This window comes from Carlito syrichta, unplaced genomic scaffold, assembly GCF_000164805.1.
Source record: "Carlito syrichta isolate Samal-C Ts95f unplaced genomic scaffold, Tarsius_syrichta-2.0.1 Scaffold302491, whole genome shotgun sequence".
In the NCBI taxonomy this organism is placed as follows: Eukaryota; Metazoa; Chordata; class Mammalia; order Primates; family Tarsiidae; genus Carlito; species Carlito syrichta.
This window is the reverse complement of record NW_007246587.1, coordinates 43,686-52,422: the sequence shown is the minus strand read 5'-3', so window position 1 is coordinate 52,422 and position 8,737 is coordinate 43,686.

Genomic DNA, 8,737 nt, shown 5'->3' with positions numbered 1-8,737 from the left:
GGGAAGGACCAGTAAATTGGGTACACATAATGGAGGAAGCCCACTCACAGGAACACCAATCACAATGCAGGACCCATCAATGTGTCACCCATTATGGAGGAGACCCAGGATTTGGGACACCTATCACAGAGGATTTTTCATCACTGGGTCAGCAATTAAGGATATAACCCGATACTGGGCACCTATCAAAGAGGAGACCCAGTCACAGGCTCACCCATAATGGAGGAAGACCAGTTCCTGGTGCACCATTATGGAGGACATCTTATCACTGGGACATTGATTGCAGAGGAGGGCCAGATATTTGGATACTTTTCACAGAGGAGTGGCATTCACCGAGGCACACATCATAGGGGAGGGCCAGTCACTGGGGTACATGTAACAAGGGGGTCAGGCCATGTGGAACCCATCAAAGTAGAAGACTATTTCCTGGGGCACCCATCAGAAAAGATAGCCATTTACTGGAACAACCATCACAGAGGGAAACCAATTACTAAGACAACCATCACAGAAAAAAGTCAGCCCCTGAAAAACTATCTCAGAGAAGGGATATCCACTGAGGCATGTATCACAGAGAATGACCAGTCACAGAAGCACCCATTAGGAGGCGCTTAGTGACTGGGACTTTGAACACATAGGTGGTCCAATAACTGTAGTAGCCATGACAGAGTAGGGAAAATCAGTGTGCTACCAAACACAGAGGAGAATTGGTCACTGGAGCATTTTCCAGCGAGGAGTGTCAGTCACTGGGTCAGCCATTATATAGGAAGTCCAGTCACTGGGCCGTCTATCACAGAGGACAGTCAGTCATGGGTTCTTCCATCACAGAGGGGTCAGTTACTGGGGTTCTCATCACAGAGGAGGGCTAGTCACTGGGACCTCAATTATGGAGGAGGCCCAGGTACTGGAAGTTCCATCACAAATAGGGGCCAGTCACTGGGGCACCCATTATGAAGGAGGCTTAGTAAGATGGACACATCACAGAGGAGGGCTATTCACTGGGACAATGATTATGGTAGAAGGTCAGTCACTGGGCACCAATAATAGTGTAGGTACAGTCAGTGGGGCACCTATATTGCAGGAGGATTGGTCACTGGGGTAGCAATATGAAGGAGGCCCAAGCACTGTGGCACTGATCTAAGAGGCAGGCCAGTCACTGAGGCACCCATCACAGAGGAAGCCCATTAACAAAGACACACATCACCGAGGACTACTAGTCACTGAGACACCCATCACAGAAGAAGGGTTGTCACTGTGGCACACACCACAGAAGTGGGCTAGTCACCGTGTCACAAATCATGGAGAAGTGTCATTTACTGAGACTCCCATTACAGAAAAGGATGAGTCATTTGATCTTCCATCACACAAGAGGGTCAGTCATTGGGACACCCATCAGAGAGGAGTGCCAGTTTCTGAAGTACATAAGGGGTAGCCCAGTAACTGACTTCCTACTGTGAAAGTCATCTTTATGATTGGGTTTCCTCCATCATAGGTGCTCAATTGACTAGACCTCCTTCTAGTTGGGTGCCACAATGAATAGCCAACCTCTGTGATTGGTTACCCAATAACTAGGCATTCTCTTTTATAGGTTCCCCAGGTACGCTCTCCTCTATGATAGTTGTCCTATTGACTAGCCCTCCTCCCTAATGTATGACCCTCCTCTTTTATGGGTGTCACAGTGACAAACCCACCTTTGTGAAGGATGTCCCAATCACTAGTCCTTTTCTGTGAGTGGAGCCCCCATGACTGTCCCACCTCTGTGATGGGTGCTCCAATCATGGCTTACTTGTTTATTGGTGCACCCTTTTCTGATGGGTGCCTCATTAACTAGCCCGTGTCAGTGATGACTACCAAACTGAATTTGCATCCTCTGTCATGGCTGCCCCAAGTACTGGCTGTCCTCTGGGATCAGAACCCTGAGACTGAGACCCGTATACAGGGTGGCCCAGTGACTGGGCCCAGTGATTGGTACCTCAGTAACTGTCCATCATCTGTGCTGTGTGCTTCAGTGACTAGCTCTCATTTATGATTGGTACTTCAGTAAGTAGCCTTCTTTTGTGATGGATACCCCAGTGACTTGCCTTCCTCTATAAAATGTACACCACTGACGGGCATGCCTCTGTGATTGGTGTCCCATTGGCTGGCTCTCATCATTGGTGTGTGCCCCAGTGATGACTGTCCCATTAATTGGCCCTCCTTTGCGATGAGTGTCTCAGTGAGTGTCCTTCCTTTGTGTTGGTTGCCTCATTGACTGGGCCTACTCTGTGATTCGTGTTATAGTGACTGACCCTACTTTGTGATAGTTGCCTCAGTGACTGACCCTCCTCTGTGATAGGTGTCCTATAAACTGTCTCCTGTGTGATGGGTGCCTAGACGACTAGTCCTCCTTTGTTATATGTGTCCCAGTGACTGGACTTCTTCCAAATGGTGCCACTGTGATGGTCACTCCTCTTTTTGGTGAGTCTGTGACTGGCCCTCTTGTGTGATAAGTGCCCACGTTAAAGTGCCTTCTCTGTGATGGGTTGCCCAGTCACTTGCACTCATCCATAATGGATACCCTAATGTCTATCCCTTTTCTGTGATTGGTGCCTCAGTGACTGAATCTCACCTGTGATGGATATAACAGTGACATGCTCTCCTCTTTAATGGTTGCCCACTTCTGTGATGTTTGCCCAAGTTATTGGCCTTCCTGTGATTGGTGCCACAGAGAGAATCCCTTCTTTGTGATAGGAGCCCCATTGACAGGGCCTTCTGTGTAATGAGTGCCCTGGTGACTGGTCTTCCTGCCTTGTTTGTGCACCAGTGACAGGGTCTCCATAATTTGTGCCCCAGGGATTTGCCCTCCAAAATAATGGTTGCATCATTGACTTGCCTCCTTCTGTGAAGGTTGTCAAGGCCCTCTGCCATGGTGGGTGCCCCAGTGCTGGCCCCCCTCTGTTATGGGAGACCCAGTGACTAGGCCTTCCACAGTGATGCTTGTACCAGTTATTGTCCCTCCTCTGTAAAAACTTCTTCAGGTACTAGCTAATCTCTTTGATTTGTGTCCCAGAGATGGTACCTTCTCTGTGATATTTGTCATAGTGACTGGTTTTCCTGTGTGATGGGTGCCTCAGTGATAGATCTTCATCTGTTATCAGTGACACAGGGTCTGGCCCTTCTCTGTGATGAGTGTCCCAGTGACTTGTTCTCCCCTGTTATTAGTGCTCCAGTTACAGGTCTCCTCTGTGATGTTTGCCATGCCTACTGGTCCTCCTTCATGATGGGTGCCTCAGTGACTTGTCCTCCTCTGTTATGGGTGCCCCATTGAATCTTCCTCCTCTATAAAGAATGACCTAGGGACTGGGCCTTGTTTGTGATGGTTGCCACAGTGACTGGTTCTTCTCCATAATAAGTGCCACCATGACTGGCCCTCCTTCAAAATGGTTCTCCAGGTGACTTTCACTCCTTTATGCAATTACCACCTACTGGGCCTCCTCTATAATAGGTTTTCCAGTGACTGGCCCTCCTTTGTGAAGAATGTCCCAGTGACTGACCTTTCTCCATAATGTGGATCCTCATGACTGGGCCTCCTATGAGATTGGTGCCCCAGAGTCCTGCCTTCATATACCATGGGAGCCCCAATGACTAGTCTTCCTCTCTGATGGTTGTAATAGTGAGTACTTCTCCTTTGAGGTGGGTGCACTTGTGACTGGGCTTCCTGTGATTGGTGCCCCAATGACTGGCATCATCTGTAATGCATGCACCAAAGACAGACTAGACTTTTTCTGTGATGGGTGTCTCAGTGACTGGCTTTCTTCTGTGATGGGTACTCCAGTGACTAGCCCTCCAACATAATGGGTTTCAAAGAGCCTAGCCTTCCTCTGCAATGGGAGTTTCAGTGACTTGGCCTCCTCATTAATGGCTGTCCAAGTGACTAACCACCCTCTGCAAGTTGTGTCCCAGTGAGTGACCCTTCAAAATTGGTGTCACTGTGACTAACCCTTTTCGTAGATGAATGCTGCAGTGAATGGTCCACATAGGTTATGGGAGCTCCAGTAATAAGCCCTCATCCATAATGGGTGCCCCAGATTCTGGCTCTCTGCTCTGATTAGTGCATCAGTGACTAGCCCTCTTCTGTTTTACATGCTCCTGTGACTGACCCTCCTCTGTGATCAGTGCTCTAGTGATTGGCCCTCCTTGTAAAGGGTACCCCAGTGACTCAGCCTCCCCTGTAATGGGTGGTGCCTCAGTGATTGGTCCACATCTGTGATAGGTACCCTAAAGAATGGCTGTCAACTGATATGGGCATCTCAGTGACTGTATTCCATCTGTGCTGGCTGGCCTAGTGCCTGACTCACACTGATGATGCGTGTCCCAATGCATGGCTCACTTGTGGATGGGTGCTCCAGGAATTATCCATCTGTGATGGGTGTTCTATTGAATTTCCTTCTTCTGTGATCTGTGTCCCAGTGATTGGAATTCTACATAATGAAGGGGCCAGTGACTAGCCTTTTTTTGTGATGTGTGCCCTAGTGACAAGTCTTCCTCAGTGGTGACTGCCCCAGTGACTGTCCCTCCTACGTAATGGGAACTTTCTCTCCTCTGTGATGGGTGCCCCAGGAACTGGCTCTCCACTGTAATGACTGCCCTAGGGACTGGCCCTCCTCTGTGATGACTGCCCTAGTGTTTGGCAGTCTTTTTAAATGGAAACTCCAGTTACTGGCTCTTCTGAAATGGGTTCGTCAGTGACTTGACCTCCACAGTGATGACTTCCCCAATGAAACGCCCTCCTCTATAATGGGAGTCCTAGTGACACATTTTTCCTTTGTAATGGGTGTTTCATTTACTAGCCCTTCTCTACATTGGGTGCCTCAGTTACTTGCTTTCCTCTGTGTTGGGTTCTCCACCAACTGGAAGTCCTCTATAATGAGTGCCATAGTGATTTCCCTCCTCTCAATTCAGTCCCAAACGGACTGGCTCTCTTTCATAATGGGTGCCTCAGTGATTGACGCTCTGGTGTGAAGACTGTCCTAGTGACTAGTCCACTTTCATAATGTCTGCACCAGTGACTGACTCTACTCTGTGATGAGTTCATCAGTGATTAGTCTTCTATAGTCATTGCATTCATAGTTATTGCTCTCCTCTCTAGTAAGAGCGCCAGTAACTGGATCTCTTAATGTAATGTGTGCTTCAGTGACTAGCCCTCCTCTCTGCTGTGTGTCTCAGTTACTAACTCCCCTCAATGACCGATCCCTTACTGACTGAGCATCTTCTGTAGTAGGTGCCACAGTGACTTTTCTTCTCTATTCAGTGCCCCACTGACTGCACCTTCATAATGGGTGTCCCATTGAATGGTCCTACTCTTTGATACGTGTTCCATGACTTACCCTCCTCTGTGATTGGTGCACCAATAACTAGAACATCCTCTGCCATGTGTAGTTCAGTGACTGGGCTCCTCTGTCATAGGTGCCTCACAGACTACCAGTCCTCTGTGATGTTTGCCCCAAAGCTTGGCACTTCTCTGTGTTGGTTGGTGCCCATTGAAGTCATTCTCTGATGGGTGCTACCATTGGTAGGCATACTCTGTGAGGGGTGACCCAGCAATTGCTCTCCTCGATGATTGGTGCCCCATTGACTGACCCTCTCCCTACTGGCTGCCCCAGTGAGTGGCCATCCTCTATGGTGCCACAGGGACTGGACCTCCTCTTTGATGTGTGTCCCAGTAACTGTATCTCCTCTATGATGAGTGTCTTAGTGACTGGCTGTCATCTGTAAGGGGGTCCTCAGTGACTGGCTGTACTCTGTGATGGATGTTCCAACTTATAGCACTTCTCAATAATGCCCTTGTCTACAATGGGTCCCCCAGTGGCTGGTCCTGCTTTGTGATGAGTGTTTCAAGAACTGAGACTCTTCTGTAATTGTATACCAGTGAGTGGTCCTCCTCTGTGATGGACACCTCTGTGACTTGGCATCCTTAGTGATAATTGTCCCAGGCAGTGGACCTGTTCTGTGATGGGTTTCCCAGTGATTAGCCCTCCTGCATAATACATTCTCCATTGACTGAAACTCCTATGTGGTTGTTTCCCAGTGACTGATCTATTCAAAATTGGGTGCCTCAACCTTTAGTACTCTCATGCTATGGTTGTTCCAGTAACTGGTCGTCTGTCTTAATTGGTATCCCATTGACTAGCACCCTCTGTGATGGGTGTCCCAGTGATTGGCTTTCCTCTGAGATAGTGATTGATCTTCCTCTTAAAGGGGTGTCCCAGTGTCTGGGACTCCTTCATAATGTGAAACCAGTCGATGGGTGCTGCAGGGACTGTTCCTCTCTGTTTTAGGTGCACCTGTACCAGGTCCTCCTTTTTAATTGTTGCTACAGTTACTTGACTTCCTCCATAATAGGTGTCCCAGTGACTGTCCCTCCTCCATTATGAGTGCTCTGTGACTAGTACTTCTCTCTGATTGGTGTGTTAATGACTGGCTCTCCACTATAATGGTTGCCATAGTGATTTATTTTCCTCTGTGAAAGTTGACTCAATTACTTGCCCACCTTCATTACAGGTACTCCAGTGACTGAACTTCCTCTGTTTTGGATGCCATAGTGGCTAGCCATCCTCTATGTTGGGAATACCAGTGACTAGCCCTTCTCTGTGGGCAGTGACCCTGTGACTTGCCTTCCTCTTTGATGTATGCCACAATGAATGTTCCTCATCTCTGATTAGTGCCCCAATGTTTGACTCACCACTCTCATGGGTACCCCAGTGACTGACATTTTCTGTGATAATTGTTCCAGTAACTGGTCTTCCTCTGTGATTGGTGCTCTATTGACCGGTTCTACTCAGCAATTTGTGGCCCAGTGACTGGTCCTCATTTGTGATGTGTATCCTACTGACTGGCCTCCTTTGTAATCAGTGCTTCCGTGCCTGGCTTGCCACTGTTATTGGTGTTCCACTGACTTTCCTTCTATGTGATGAGTATTCTAGTGAAATGCTCTTTTCTGTGATTGGTGCTCCAGTGGCCGGTTCTACTCAGCAATTTGTGGCCCAGTGACTGGTCCTCATTTGTGATGTGTATCCTACTGACTGGCCTCCTTTGTAATCAGTGCTCCCGTGCCTGGTATGCCACTGTTATTGGTGTTCCACTAACTTTCCTTCTATGTGATGAGTATTCCAGTGAAATGCTCTTTTCTGTGATTGGTGCTCCAGTGACTGGCCCTCATCTTTACATGTGTTTCAATGACTGACACTCCTTTGTGATAGGTGCACCAGTGACTTGTCTGACTCTGTGATAGGTGTCCCAATGACAGGAGTTCCTCAGGATCAGTGTGCCAGTGACTTGCCTTCATCCATAATCAATTCCCTAGTGACTAGACCTACTCTGGGTTGGGTGCTTGGGATACCAGCTCACCTCCATGCCTGGTGTCCAAGTGACTGACTGTACTGTGTTATGGTTGCCTCCGTGACTAAGCATCCTCCATAATGGGGACATCAGTGACTGAGTCTCCTTCACAATGGGTGTACAAGTTACTTGCCCTCTTCTTATTGCTGCAAATATGACTGACCTTCTGCATAAAGTTTGCCTCAGTGACAAGCCCTCCTCTGTGTAGTTTGTCCCAGTCACTGACCCTCCTCCATAATGGGTGTCCCAGTGATTGGCCCTACTATGTTACGGATGCCACAGTGACTTACCCTCCTCTGTGATTTGTGCCCCAGTGTCTATCCCTCATCTGTGATTGGATTCCCCAGATGGCCTGACTTTGCAATGGTTATCCCAGTGACTGACTCTCTTCTGTTATGGCTGCCATAGTAATTGAAACTACTCTGTGATGGGTGACCTGGTGACTTGCTCTCTTCTGTGATAGATGTCCCAGTGACTTGTCCTCCTGTATAATGGGTGCCCAGTGACTACCCCTTTGTGAAAAATGCCACTGTGTCAAGCTCCTCTGTGATGGGTGCCCCAGTGAATGGCATTTCTATGTGATCTTTGTCCCAGTGTCTTGGTCTCCAAACAAAGACTGCCTGACTAACTAGCCCTCATTCATTATGGATGCCCTAGAGATTGCCTCCTCAATGATTTTACCCCAGTGACTTGTTCTCCTCCATATGGATGCCTTAATAACTAACCTTCTTCTGTGATGACTGTCCTGGCAACTGGGCCTCCTCTATAATGGGTGCCCCAGTGACAAGCACCCCATTGTGATGGGTATCCCTGTGACATCAGTGGTGATTTCATCAAAGCAGGTTTTCCAGTATCTGGCCGTCTTCTGTAGTAGGTACCTCAGTAGCAATCCTTCATCTGTGTTTTTGCACCATTAACTGCCCCTACTTTATGATGGATGCAGCCTTAACTGACCTTCCTCTGTAATGTGATGTGATAGGATGAGTGACTGACCCTATTATGCAATAACCGTCCCAGAAACAGCACTCCTCTGTGATGAATAATCCAGTGACTGACCCTCATTTATAATGGATAACCCAGGAACTGGACCTACTCTGTGATGGGATCCCAGTGACTGATCTTCCTCAATTATTGATGTCACAGTGACTAGCCCACTTCTGTGATGGATTTCCCTGTGACTGACTCTCCTCAAAAATATGTGCTGCAGTGACTCTTCCTCTTCTGTGATATGCAACTTAGTAACTGGTCCTTATCTGTGGTGGGTGACCTATTGATTGGTCCTCCTCTATTATGGGTCTCCAGTGACTCCCCACCTCTGAGTTGTATGCTCGAAACTTCCCTTCCTCTGTTTGGGTGAACCAGT